Genomic DNA, 14,730 nt, shown 5'->3' with positions numbered 1-14,730 from the left:
TATGATTAGTATGGATTTGCAAACTTTCAGGTTTCCTCCTAATGCTAGGTGTATTATGGTAACATGACTTTTTTTCCTTTGTTTTGCTGCATTTCTACCTGGAAATGGAGAATAACCAATTCTGACTTTTTTTTATGAAACATTTTGTTTATTGTGCGTGACACCGAGAAGGCGTACTTTTGTGAATGGGTTGTCTTTTTCTAACATTACCAAAGTTTGCAGTTTAATACCTCAACAAGACAGGAATGTTTTTAATCACACTTTACTGCAGACAGACTGGAACAAATGTGCCTATTTTTGGTTTTCTTAATTCTTACCCTTTTTAAAATTATAATGTTAATATGTTAGGGAAAAAATGCGTTTTATAGGGTTTTTTTCTGAATTTGTCAATTTTTTGTACAATGTGCAAGTTGAAGTTCTCAAAATAAATATCTTTTCAGATGAAAGCGTTGACTGTTTTCCTTTAATTCTTTTTACCTGAAGCAGGTTTCCAAACCTAATTGCTTGTGCAGGAATTTGTATTTGCGTTCCATTGTGCAAAGCCTTTTATTTTCTAAGGCCTATTATTTTCAATATGACTTATGATGATTATTATTAATTGTTATTTATTTATGATATTATGCTACAAAGAATTTGGGAAAGTACTAATTTGATATTTTTGTCTTCAAAATATCTGCTTCTAGGCACTAGTGAAAAAGGCATATGATATCTTCAGCTAAAAAACCCAAAGACTTCCAGAATCTCTCTTTTTGAGGCATAACTTATGTTAGATTTCCACAGAACTAAAATCCAAGTATCAACTGGCAATTGGAATTGCTTGCATATTTAATGAATAAGACCAAAATTGTTAGAACTGCCACGTCATGCATCACACTGGAGGTGTTTGTAGCAAGTGGTGTGAGCATCTCCATCAGCTTACCAAACCAGAGGAATAAATCAAAACACTGAGGTTTTCATAAACAAATGCAGACAAAGTAAATGAAGAAAACATAGAGGCATTGAAGCTGTTGAAAACAAAAGGTGTGAAATTGTGAAACTGCTGCCTTATCTGCCCTCTTTAAAGTAAGTTTATTTTAAGGTTACTGTTAACATTAAACACTTTCAGGTATTTAAATTTAATTGAAAACGTCCTTCCACGTTTTAATCTATATTGGGATCAGAAGAATTTGGGGAAGTGTGTGTGTATTTAAATTGGAAGAACCCATTGCAATGACTTCCTTAGTATATTGGTTTTGTTATTTGGAAAACAAATTTTGTTTTCCTACATAGGTTTCAGTGTACTGTTCCGAGTGTTAGTGTGTGTTTAACATGCATTAGAATTTCTCTGCAAATTAGACACTTTATAATTTGGGGCTTGCAGATCTCAGCATAAAGCTCTACTAGGAAAATTACTGTGCTATAAAGTGAGCTGGTGTGGGGCTTTGCATAGGAAGGGATCGTGTGTTTCAATGGTAGAGGTTATCTCCTTCAAACCCCGCCTGGATGCCATCCTGTCCAATCTGCTCTAGGTGACGCTGCTTTGGCAGGGGGTTGGATGAGATGATCTCCAGAGGTCCCTTCTGACATGATTCTGTGATTCGTAGGATGATGCTTCATTTCCCATACATAGTTGTGCACATTTACATTGTGAAATTCTGGAGTTGAATATCCAATATGTGATTTGGTAAAAAGTGTTTTGTGTATAAGGAATGCAGAAGCAAGAATAACAATGTTGCAAAAAAAAACAAAGCAAGGATCTTTCTTCTATTTTGGGAATTCCCATCTCACTTCCCAGCAAGCATACAGACTCTATGGTCTGTGTGGCTTAATTGAGCACAAATAGCAAAATGCCCCTGATACTTCTTCATCCTGGCAGGCTCCCACAGTCCTGTGATTGCAGCCCCTTTGAAACGAGTTATCTGTTGTGTGGTGCTGGACTGGGCTGTGAGGAGGCAGTGGGAGCTCAGGGTACGGGTACTCACCTCGACCCGTGGCATGTCTGTTGCGCTGGGTTGGGTCTGTAGGCAGGTGCAGAGCACCCTCCCGCTGTCCAAACTCATGTTGCTAAAACAGCACAGTACTGCTGTGTTGGCTGTGGGGGAACCAGGAGGGTGCCGGGGGGTGGGAACAGTCCTTTTTCAGTGGTGCCCAGTGACAGGACAAGAGGGAACGGGCACAAACGTGACCATAGGAAGTTCCATCTCAACCTGAGGAGGGACTTCTCTCCTGTGCGGGTGGCAGAGCACTGGCACAGCTGCCCAGAGAGGGGGGGGGAAGTCTCCCACTCTGGAGCCATTCCAAACCCGCCTGGACGTGTCCTGTGCCACCGCTGGAGGTGCCCCTGCTCTGGCGGGGGGGTGGCACTGGGGGAGCTCCGGAGGGCCCTTCCAGCCCTGACCATCCTGTAAATGGGAATGAGGTGTAGGGAAACCCCACTGCTGTGGGAGTGTGGACTGGAGGGGGAAGGCAGATTCAGGGCATTGTCAGTAGCTGAGGCGTAACTTTTTTTACTTTAAAGCTCCAGGTAGTGGAGTCTACAAGGAGCCTAAAACTATCCCCCCCCCGAGTATTGTGAGAGCTTGACCATGTTAGAGCTGCACACCTGACCTCATCTCTTTATGTTGATTTTCCTCATCAGGTGCTGCGGTTCCTCAGGTCCCTCTGGGGCTGCTCCTCCCTTCAGGGGTGCCGGTGTCAGGTAAGGCGGCCTGTACCGGGAGAGAACACCCCTTTGGGGTCTGGCTATTCTTCTGAAAGGGGCTGTTATGCCCTCTGTAACGCCTCTGTGCCATCCCTGCTCCAGCCTTTCCTCAGGGGCAGAGGGGCTGCAGCCGCCCTGTCAGGCCGCTGCTCGGGCTTGTGTGGGTCTGCCTCAGGATGAAACCCCTCAGGGTGCGACGCCATAGCCCCGAGGGCGCTGCCTGCCGGCCGGGGAAGGTTAACGATGGTGTCCCCCGGTCCAGGCCAGGCCCCGCGGCCCCCCGCCTGACCGCCATCGGGCCGCCCCCGGCCGGGGGGGGGGGGGGGCGGTCCCTCCCCGCCCCATTGGCGCAGGGCGCCCGCAGCGCCCCCCCCCGCCCCCCCGCGCGCTGCTGTGCGGCTCCTCACGTACTCACCGCCCCGCGCCCCCGCCGGAGCGCAGAGCCCTGGGGCGTTGACGGGCACCCTGCGCCGCCTATCGAAGCCCGCCTTACCCCTCTCTCGCCCAATAGTGGCTGAGGGCGAGCCGCCGTCTCCCAACGGCCGTGTTCCATTGGTGGAAAGCGACTGAGCGACGTGAGCGCGACCGGCCGCCCCGCCTGTTGGTGGGCGGGCCGTTACCCTGCGCAACCCACCAATCAACGGACGCTCTCGTCTTGTTGTTTGGTGACCGGCTCCGCCATGGGGCGCAAACGCCGCCGCTCACAGGCGATGCGCCCAATAGCTGCGAAGGCGGTGTCGGCCGCAGCCAACGAGCGGGGCGAGGAGGCGGGCGGCAGGTGCTGGCCGCGGGGTGCTGAGCTCTCCTCACCGCCCCCCTTCCGCTCTGCCCCCCGCGCCGGGCCGCTCGGCGCTCCGCTGACGGGCAGCCCCGGGCCGCCGCCGCCGCCACCGAGGGGGACCGCCGGTGGGCTCAGGTACGGGGGCTGCCGCCGCCTGCCCCTCTCTCTCTCTCTCTCCTCATCTCCCTCTCCCCGCGGGGGCCTGTCGCCGCCTGCGGCTCCACCCCCGGGACCGCGGCGCTGGAGCCCCCCGCTGCTCGGCGCTGCCCACCCCCCTTCCCCGGGCCGCCGGACCCTTCCCCACCGCCTCTTCTCAGCGACGGGCCCCGGTTTTACCTCACGCTTCCGGACGGCGGCCCTCCCTCCTCCTCCTCCTCCTTCTCCTCGCGGCCCGGCCCTCGGCCGCCGCCGGGCCCGGGCCCCGGCCCCGGGGGGGACCGGCCTGTGCAGCCGGGGGACGGGACGGGCCCGTCGAGGCCCGTTCCTCCCGGCCCCGCCGCCCGCTTTGTCTCGGGGTGGCGCGGTGGGAACCACCACCCCCCCCCGCAGCCCACCGTGTCCCCCCGGTGCCTCGGGGCCCGTGTCCGCGGGAGGCTCCGGGCCTGGGCGCGGTGTTTCCATGCAGAATTTTGGGTGTGGAGCTCGGGGAGGCCCCGGGGGGGCCCTTCTTCCCCCCCCTCCCCCAGGGGTACCGGCAGCGGTTGCATTCGGAGGCGGTTGTTTGTCGCGATTGGGGGTTGATTTGTGCGATGGGCGATATATCGGGCGGTCGGCGATGAAGAGCGGGGGCCGCCGGGCGGAGGGCGATGGTGGCGACTCAAAGCTGCCGACGGGGCTGCGATTCCCCCTCTGCTGTCGCGGCGGGGGGCAGCAGGCCCGGCTGGGGGAAAACCTGCTAGCAAGAACATAACCCTTATGGGTTTTTTTTCCTCCTCTTTTATTTTTTCTCCCCCTCCTCTAGAGACTGTCAAAGTCCAGGGCCAAAATTAGGATTTTTCCCTCTTTATTTTTTTTGTTTTTCTTTTTTCCTCTAACAAGCCCGACGTGAATAGAACCCCCCGTGGTTAATGGCAGAGGTCCTTCCCCTCGCCCCTGCCAAGCTGCCTTGAGCACAGACGATGCGGGCTGAGAAAGTGAGGTGACCGGCTCACCTCTCTTCTGAGCGAAGAAAAAGTGAAAAAGTGAGAGGACCAGGTGTCCCTGCCCAGGGCAGAGGGGTTGGAACTGGGTGATCTTCAAGGTCCCTTCCAACCCAAACCGTTCTATGAGCTCTGGAACAATTGTGAGCTGCAGAAATGGTTTGTCCGGTCACGCTTTGGTGACTCGCCCTGGGTTTTAGCTGCTTACTTTGCCCTTTGTTTAAGAAATAAGTAAAAGATGTATGAGGCTCTTTTGGGATGTAGGATGTGGTGGAAGGGGAAACAATTCAGGAAACCCTTCGTCTAAAGGTGACACTTGGCTTTTCTTTAAAGCCGGCTTTGATTCTTGTTCCTAAGCATGGTATATATAGCTGCATAGGACCTAGGCATATTGCAGAAAGTCTGTTTTGGACCCCTTTTTCTAAAGGGTTAAGATCACAAATTAGGTTTTGGTTTATACACGTTCTTTAACTATTTTACTTTTTAATAAAAGTTGCCGTAGAGAACGGGTGCTGTTCAGGGGCACAGAGTGGATTTGTGCTGCTGTTAAGGCCTAGAACATTGGAGTTTTGTGATGTGACTTGGTTGTCTTTGTGCTGGCGCAGTGTAAATACATAATCGTGTTATATCAAGCTTGATCCTTCCAAAGTTAAGTTTCCTTTAACAAAAAGGAGTCAATTTTAAGGAACTCTGTTCATCAGAAACCTGATAGCGTGTTTTTTCTCCATTTTCACACACAATAAGTCACTTCTTTCTTATGAACTTTTCCTTTTTTCTGTTCTGTTTCCTTTTCCTGTTTTGTTAAAATTCGCATAATCACTTGCAATGTTAAGACTAGAATTTAAAACTTACAGTTATGTTTCAGCAATTATAAAAATAACTGTTGGACTATGTAGGGGTAATTGATGGTAAGTTCGTAATTTTTAGGTTCCCCTGTAATAAGTGAAAGAAGTTAAGGCAGGTAGACTGACTCCTCCAGTGCCAAAAGGAATCGGCGGCTGTTTCTTTCTCATTAGCGGTAGGAGTTACTCCCATGCAAAGTAGATGTAGGTGGAATACTTGATTCCTTGTTACAGAGCTACTGTTCACATATAAGAGGCTCACTGAAACATCTTTTGACAGGAAATGCTGTCCAATGCTCAGTAATCTATTATTCACTCTCCTTTTTTTGCTGCTTGAAAAGAGATAATTCACTTATCTGGTCTGGTGGGACCAGAATATATATGATCTTATACATTAGAAGTCAGTTTTCTCAGTAAGTTTAGAACACATGGGTGAAAGAACAAAGTCTGACATTCGAAGTTTGACTTTAGGGTTAATATGGGCTTTTATATGTAAGACCTTACATACATGAGAGGTTTCATCAGCTTTTGATGAGAAGTTGATAGTGAAATGCGCTTTCAGGGAGAATCCCACCTATTTCCTCTAGATAATGCTGGTTATTGGTCTGAGGCAAATACGGCACCCGAAACTACTTACCGGCCTGTTAAACCGAACTCTTGTGGCGAAATGAAGTGAAAACTGTTTCTAGTGATATCAACTCCTGTTGTTTAAGAGACAACGTAGAGCGATTGTTTGACAGATCTGCAGGCACTAGGTGTTTCAAATTATCAAAAATAGAGGCAACTTCTGAAAACTTTAAGGTATTTCCATATAGGAGGTCTCAAGAAATTTTATGAGAGTTGGGAACTACTTACCGGCCTGTTAAACCGAACTCTTGTGGCGAAATGAAGTGAAAACTGTTTCTAGTGATATCAACTCCTGTTGTTTAAGAGACAACGTAGAGCGATTGTTTGACAGATCTGCAGGCACTAGGTGTTTCAAATTATCAAAAATAGAGGCAACTTCTGAAAACTTTAAGGTATTTCCATATAGGAGGTCTCAAGAAATTTTATGAGAGTTGGGAAAACCAGTTTGTCCAGACGTGCTGGATAAGCGTGTTAGCTATATGGGGTGTTTTATCAAGAGTTATGTATTCTTATTTTCTACTAGGATGTCCAGCTGTAATACAATAAACAATGTGTTGGCATTCAGGTGGCTGTAATTAGCCTTCCATCTAATTTCGATGAATAGGGAAGTTCACACGTAAGTAGAAATAATGGCACTGTCTTGCTGCAGGCTGAGACAGCCCAACCTCAGTTAACATGTTAGGAAAACCTCTTTGCAGTCATAAGAATTAGAAACTTTATTTCCTTTTAATTCATTCTAGGCACTATAGAAGAACTGCAGACCGGTGAATTTTCTACCCTTTCTGACTCACTTTGTAATGTTTTACGGTGCGCTGTTGAAAAGGATTTGCAGCGCCTGTTCCTGTCTGTCCCTTCGTTGCCTGCCTGTGCTACGCGCAGCACTGCCTGCAATATAGCATCTGCTAATATCAAAGATGGATGACAGCTAAATATGTCCCTGCAAGTGAGGGATTTGCTTAATGTGTTTGGATGCCACCAGGATTCTCTGTGGCTGTGCAAGGCACTGTTTGAAGTAATTATTTGTCATCTATTTAAGAATCAAAAGATGGGTTGTCCGTTTGATGCACTAGGGAACTGGAATCCCGGAGCACTGCGCAATATTGGCAGAAACCTTGTCGCTCTACATAGGTTTAGTGATATTAATGTCGTGTTATTGTTCTCAGTGTAAAAGCATTGTGGGATGAGAAAGGTGTTTTTCCATTTTCGGTACACTGGTCATTTCTTAGTAAGATTTTTTTAATCTTTGTTTTGAATCAACTATGTTCTGTCTTGTCTCAACTTACGGATATAGCCACTTATTACTGTGGCTTCATTAAGGTACTTACTTTCATTTATATTTTCATGGAGTAAATTATTCTCTTTTATAAATTAAGCTGTTCCTCAATTACGTTCTTGCTGGATGGCTGTTAACATGGGAGAACGCATTTGTGTGTGTTGTAATGTTTTTGTGTTTTATAAGAATCTTGCTTAGTCTGTGTGTGCCTCAGTCATGGCAGAAATAACCTGCAGCTTAATTCTTTTTTATTTAATTTGCTGTTTCAGAAGGCTCACGAATAAGCCACATTTTCCAATTTCTTGGAAAATATCAGGTTGTTATTCTGTTTCCTAAATGAATTTGATAAAAATACTGTGTTTGAATATGGCCAAAGAAGACAATATTGGAAGTTGGTGGTGTGTTAAGGTGATTCTCTGAGGTGTTCTGTTATTCCTTGACAACTTCTCATATGCATTCAGAGCAGCGGGGAGGTTTTGGTGAGCCTCTGTGGGTTTTTTTGGTTGTAGATGAGAAGTTTATATGAAGTTTGCCCTATTTGTTCTCAGTTCTGTGTTGGCAAAACGAGGCATGCAGCTTTGGCGGGGATGTACGTGTTAAGGTTTGGAGCTGGAGCTTCCAGGGAGAACAACTGGATAAAATTGAGCTGGGAGGGATCAAAATGGTCTAATGCTGCCTTGAAGCTGATGTGAAACGAGCTCGGTTTTCTCCTAGGTTTTGCTTTAGGTTTTAAACTGACACTCCTTTCAGTTGCAATTTTGGTTTAAAAAGTCTGGAATGGGTATGAAATGAGATACGAAGGCCGGGGGGGGGTAGGGGGGGCCTTTCCCCGCTTCTCTCTGTGCGGCTGAGTCGACAAAGTCATTTACAGGTGCAGCTGGGGACAGCTATTCCTGCTGAAGGGCACTGCTGGAGCCGCCCGGGTTACCTTACGCTGCTGGGTGGGTGCTGCTCCTCCTGCTGCTGGCGTCGCCTCTCGCTCCCGCTCCTCCGAGCGGATGGCGCTCTGGCAGTGCGGCTGCTCTTAAGCCGGGAATCTGGGTCAGTGTGTCACACCCACTCTAGGCAGGACCTAAACACCTTCTGCAAAAAAAACCGCAACCAAGAGTTTGATTTTTACATTGGCAAAATAGTCAAAACCACTCACAACCATCACATTTGTTGAAATTCTGTCTTACAAACGTCTGAAGCAACCCGGAGAAGTTGAGCAGGTTACTGACAACATTGCTGCAGGCTTGTAGTTCTGGCACGTCTGTTGAAGGAAGACTGTTGGGAATTAGTCCTCATTAAGGTATTAATCTGATGTAGGAATTACCTTTTTGTACAATGCGGTGCAGTAATCAAGTTTTCTGAAATGGATATGCTTTCCGCTAAGAATAATAGACTACGGGTTACTTTAGAGTATTTTAAGGTTTGCTGCGCTGCTGCCTTGGGTTCAGGTGTCGTGGGTTGAGACTTTGAGTTCTTGTTCAGGCTGAACAGGAACACATAAAAAAGAGGTACTTTTTTAACCTTATTTGCTCCGGGTCTGGGCAGGAGGTTTCTCCTTCTGCTGTGGTCTTGCAGTTTGAAATGGTGACCTACTGAACGCTGTTCTTCATATTCTAGCAGAGGGAACCCAAAGTCGTTTTGTGTATCTGACATCAAAGATGTTGTTGCAGTAGAGCTGCTCAGAAGTACCAGTCCAGGTTGGATACCTTTTTAAAAAAAAAAAAACAAACAACAAAAAACAACAAACCAAACAACCAAACAAAAACCACAACAGCACACAAACTTGTATAGCCTTGCATTAAATATAACGAAGGCAAGAAAAGACAGCAGAGATAACTATTGTGTCATGCAGCAAACTGAAGTTCGTAAGCTGCCTGGTTCCAGATTCTGTCTCGGTAGTGGTATGCTGATTTGTGTGGTTTTAGTATGAGTTTATCTCGGCTGTTCAGTAAAACCCTGGATTTGAGGAGGGAGACAGTCGTATACTGATTCTGAATTTAGTCAGAAAAAACCATTACATCTTGACTACCTTGCTTCAGGCAATAATGAACTGTTTTAATTTCTTACAGATTTATTACTGTTAAAACTAAATACTTTTTCTGCTTTTAAATGCTGCTTGTGACTAAATAATTTTGCTGCAGTTTGAAGAAACGTATGAGTAACTGTACACTTATATAGCTACGAGGGTGTTTTGAAGGAAAATTTTATTTTACTTTAATGAGCTACATATGCTGCTTGATTTCGAGTGCAGGAGTTGTGGAGAAGCCTTGTGGAGTGTAAAATTTAATAGAAGATACTCTAATTTGTCAAGTCCCAAGCACTGTAGATCTTCATCCGCTCGGCTGGTGGGTACTCGCCGTGCCCGTGTGGCAGTGTTGGCGCTCTGTTCCTCTTTCTTAAATCTTTCCTCTGGTATGTTCGCTTAGACCTTATGAAGCATAGACAAAACTCAAAGCAATTTGGAGGTTAAAAATGTCATGAATTGAATATATAAATAATTCTGAGGAAAAGGTGTTAGTTCACAGTTCTTGCTGTAATCCTACAGGCATCTCAAACTGGGCTGAGCAACACCGCAACAAACAGCAAATTTACGCTCTCTTTGTCCAACTGCTGTAATCTGATTCTCAGGAATAAAGGGGAAGAAAGGAAAGTTGTCTCAGCTGTGCTCACCACACTTAACTGTTCTCTAGAACTAGTGAGATGTGATTGCCGATTTTATATAGAGAGGCAATTGATGTTTTCCAAAAGTTTGACTTTTGTTCTGCAGAGAAACTTTTGATAGTGCCTGATCCATGCGAATCTAGATGTAGACTGGAGTATAATTAGTTGGCTTAGTGAGAAAGGAAGTAGATGGAAATAGAAGAATTTGCCCTCTATGTTCCAGCCTAATTAATCAAAAAAATGCCATTTCAAATAAACACATGAGGTTTCCATTAATATTTGTGCGCAGTACTTAGTAGTCAAATAAAGAGTTAAGAGTAAATTTAAAGAATTTTTTCATGAATGACGTTCTTCCCTTGTTGTATGTGAAATGCCTCAGAAATACTAAGCGGGTCAGAATAAGAAGTTAATTTGGGCACACTTAAAATCCGTGTTTTGTTTCATTTCATATCTTTACAGTGTTTTCAGTTGATGCTCAGGTTATTTTTTCCTTTAAACTAAACTTATTGCAAGTTTGCCAGAGTTTTGAAGTAGACTTAGGCAAAATTAGCAGACAATGAGCTTTCCTATTTTCTAATCCTGACAGGAGCCTCAGCCCAGGCCCAGTTGTGGTCGGAGTCGGGGGCCGTGGTTCCTACAGAAGGTCCCCCATAAGCATTTCTTGGAGCCCTTCTGGCAGAGAGCAGAGGGAGGTCAAAACTTGCGACACAGCTGTGAATGTTGATTCCTCGGCCCCTTGGCTGATCCACTCTGCCACATGGGTTTGGTTTTGCTGAGAACAGTGCATGACTGCAGGCAAGGGAGGCTGCTCTGCCTCCTGCATGCTCCATCAGTGCCCAACTTGGCCCTATCTCCCTGGGAATGGGCGTCAGACCAACCTGATTGATAGTGTGATTGAGGACAATGAGATAAATGACCAAGTTTCAGTCCTTTGTTCAGTTTTTCAGTTTTCCAAGCAGTGACAGAAGTAGTTGTGTTAAGGTTTTGCCCATGCCTGTGGGGAAACCAAGGGTGTTCCACCAGCTTGAAAGAGGAGCTCTGGGTACAGCTGCAGAGCCAGGGCGTGATGAGATAAGCGATGAGGTAAGGATGGATCCCCTTCAACCTTCTGCAGGAGTTTCTGGAGAGTGCACAGTGGTAAAGTCATGGTAGCTTCTCAGTGCTTCTCAGTGACGGTGAAGTAAGGCACGTCATGTTGGCTGGTGAGCACCATGTCCAGGTAATGAGGAATTCTTAATGTGCTGCCCAACCTGCCCTAGGAGGAGGAATCTTAGGATGAGTCAAACATTTCTTTTTCTAGTTATTGAAAGGGCAGGGAAGGTTTAGTAGATGTGTTTGGATCAATAGATGTGAATTTTCAAGGGGAATTGCCAGGTAAGGCAAGAAGACAGAAGGTTGAACAATTTGGGTGTTGAAACAAGATTAGGGAATCTGTTACCATTGATACTCAGGTTCCCATAGTGTTACGCAGTGCTGCCAGGCTTTGATTGTGCTCCAACACATCCAGAGGGTTATAATGAAAAATGGAGGGCAAGGGAGGTTTTAAGATTTTGTTGTTATGATTTAAAAACCTTGCTTAAGATATGGCATCTCTCTTCATCTTTGTAAAGTATTAAACCAGTAAATTATTTGCCTGATAGCAGCTTCCTCCACTCAGGAGTAGAATGCGCTCAGAATTTCTTCCCCAAAGAGCGAGCTGCTGTTTTCAGCATTGAAATGAATAATTTGTTATATATTAATGATTTTTGTGCTTTGTGCTGGATACATCTTCTTTATGTCTTCAATTATCTAAGCTATTTAGATGTGCCTCATTTAGATCTTCTCATTATATCTCCTCTTTTTTTTCCTCCTCAGTATCTGGGACTTATTATACTTTCCTGCCTTGGTTTGGTGTGCGTTGTCCTTAGACGGTCTCCAGCAAGGGTGTATAATTCACTGTCCTTACCTCGTGTAATGAGCTGTGGAACTTAATTTTCTTAACTGCTAACAGCAGTCTTACTGGTGTTACAAGTGCAGTGATGTTTGTTGTCTGCATTGATTCGATTAAGAGTTAGTAGGTTCAGTGTTCTGTAATAAAAGGGCAATTCGATTGAAGAGCACCAGTAACCCTCAATCCATTTTTAGACGTGTACAAACTCCAATTTAGGTAGGAGATAACAAGCTCCCCTGTTTGGGGAAGAGACACTATATTGTAGGAGGAGAATTTGTTACAAATGTGCCTTCTACAAAAGTTTAATCCGCTTCTACTTTTTGTATAACTTTTTCAGATGTTTGAAACGCTGTGGCACGCTGAGGCTGTGGTCTGAGATGGTGGCTTTGCACTATTGCCGAAAAGGTCCCACCACCACAGCTTATGTGCTTGGTTTAAAGCACAGCCATGTAACCAGAGCCGGCTCCCTGATCATTTTGCGCTGTGGCACCACAAATCATCATATTTGGCACAGGAGAAGAACAAATGGCCGTGGAGGGGAGCTCAGTAGCTGTCCAAGTTGGTACCGCTGTGAAATTTCCTCTCGCTTCCAACTGTGGCCGGCGCTTTGTTTATTCTGTGAGATTTTGATGGCTGTGGTTCGTTTTCCTTCAGCAGGGTGCGATACCGGTGCCAGCGTGTGTGCCCACCACCGGTGCGCTGCGCAGGCTGGCGTGGTGTGTGTTTTCTGCTCTGAGTTGGCAGCAGGTTGCAGGGTGCGCTCGGGAGGATGTTTCCCTGGGTCTTCTCAGCCCTTTCCAACACAACCCAAGTGAAATCCTGCGGAGTCGCTGTGGATGCCATGTATCCTCTTCTCACAAAGTTATTTTTGCTTCCTGTGGCTTCCATGCAATGGTTTTGTCTACCAGATTTTAAACGCCTACTTTCTCCTTTTTCACTGTAGGCATATGTTCCGAAGGGCTTTTTCCGTCCTCTCTTTGAATTTTGGTTATCTGGCTTCAAGACCTTTGGGGGCAAAAGCTAGTAGTTTTTGTGGGGCTGATGGTGGAGAACTGCACCTTTGGAGAGACAGCGAGTCGTTCCGAAGTGGGTTTGCCAGTTGTGTGCGGTGTAACGTACGCGGTAGCAGGGCGTACGGCACCTGGGTAGAAGTTTAGCTTCAGACCTGGTGCCTTCTTTAAGGGGCTCTGCAGGTACACGCGGTCCGGTTTATTGAAGAAACTGATAATCCCAGAGAGCATATTTTTTTATTTAGCAAGATTAAAGAGGGTCTTCTAGTGTTACTGTATAAACAAAATGAGTCTTCCGTCGTAAATTCTGCTGTGTTTTTACTGTTTGAACCCGGATGGGTAGCGGAGGGTCTGTAGCGGACCGGCAGGGCTGGTTTGCTGTGCCCTTGCAGGCGTGTGCCCTGGGTGCAGGTACAGGGGTCAGCTCCAGCGCCTACAGGCAGGTTCGTTTCCGCTAATAGTCTCTACCTTCAGTCAAAGTGAATCCCTGACTCAAAAGCAGAGGAGAATGAGTTGGCATTATCCGCTCCTTTGAGATCAATAGCGGGGGAGCAGTGGGGAACTACTTGAAAGTCCCAAGTCTTTCCCTGCAAAAAGGATTCCCCGTCCTGGAAGTCCTTTAGCCAGCACGAGTCGTTGATCTCGGCTGGGTTTCTTGGGCTTTTTCACTGCCGTACAAAGGTTTCAATCAACAGGTGTAGGATTTCAGTCACAAAAGTCTTAGTTCGCATCAGTTTTAGAGGGAAAAGTCTCATGTAAAAGTCCCTGAAATGAAAAGCTCCGCTCTTTGTGTCCACCGAGATCATTCCGCTGGAGACAAGTTTTAGTGTTTCCTTACCACGGTTGCAAATTAGAAGGTATTTCATAATGTTTCAGGTTGTTACTGTCTTTTACAAAGAAACAGAATGCACCCAGCTGAGCAAAATGCCTTAATACTTCTTTTCAAGAACTAATAGGGGGCTTAGGCTCTTTCTGCAAAATCATCCTTTTCAGCGTTAATCGTGAAGAGAGAAGAGTTTGTTCCCATCGTCACCACCCGCCCGCTGCACGGCAGAGCCGTGAATGGAAGCAAAATGCTTTCAGTGTTCTCAGAATAGTTGGGTTCTGCTGCGAAATCCCCCAGCGATGCTGGCGAGCTCGTTACAGCGCGGTTTTATCGGGGCGGTCTCCTGCGGATCCCCCATGGAAGCTGCAGGGCGGCCGGGCTCCTGTCGCAGCCCTGGGCTTCTCCCCTGCCCTCCCCGACAGCGGGAGCTGGGAAGGAGTTGACAGTAAATACTGCCACTTTTTATACAAAATACATTAGCGCTGTTTTGTGCAAAGTAGTTAAGAAAGAAATTCTTTTCTCCCAAAGTTTTCTGTGTCACTTTGAGCTCCTTGGGGCTGCTGGGGGCAGCACATAGAGACACTGATTCTCCCTTCTCGTGAGCTCCGTGGCTATTTTTTTTTTGTAATAGCTTAATTAGTTATGTTGGATGAGCATCCATTGCAGCAAACATTATCTAGGGTAGGTATTAAGATGTTCCTTAGAATAAAGAGGTGGGATTAAACATGGAAAAATCTGTTGTGCTTTGCTGTCTCTGCACTACAGAGTTCCAGAGTGCCGAGCTTGGGGCAGGTCGACTTTTTAATTAATTGATTAAGCATTGCATCAAGTGGTTTTTGATCCCACCCCCTTGTTGGAATGTTTATTTTGACTATTCACTCCCAGTTCATAGAATAAAAATTGGAATTGCTGGAGGCGATCTTGAGGAAAAGATGGGATAAAACCTAGCTTTGACTATTTTTTTTTTCCC

The sequence above is a fragment of the Vanellus vanellus genome, assembly GCF_965231255.1.
Source record: "Vanellus vanellus genome assembly, chromosome: 25".
NCBI classification, from domain to species: Eukaryota; Metazoa; Chordata; class Aves; order Charadriiformes; family Charadriidae; genus Vanellus; species Vanellus vanellus.
Note: the sequence above shows the minus strand (reverse complement) of the source record.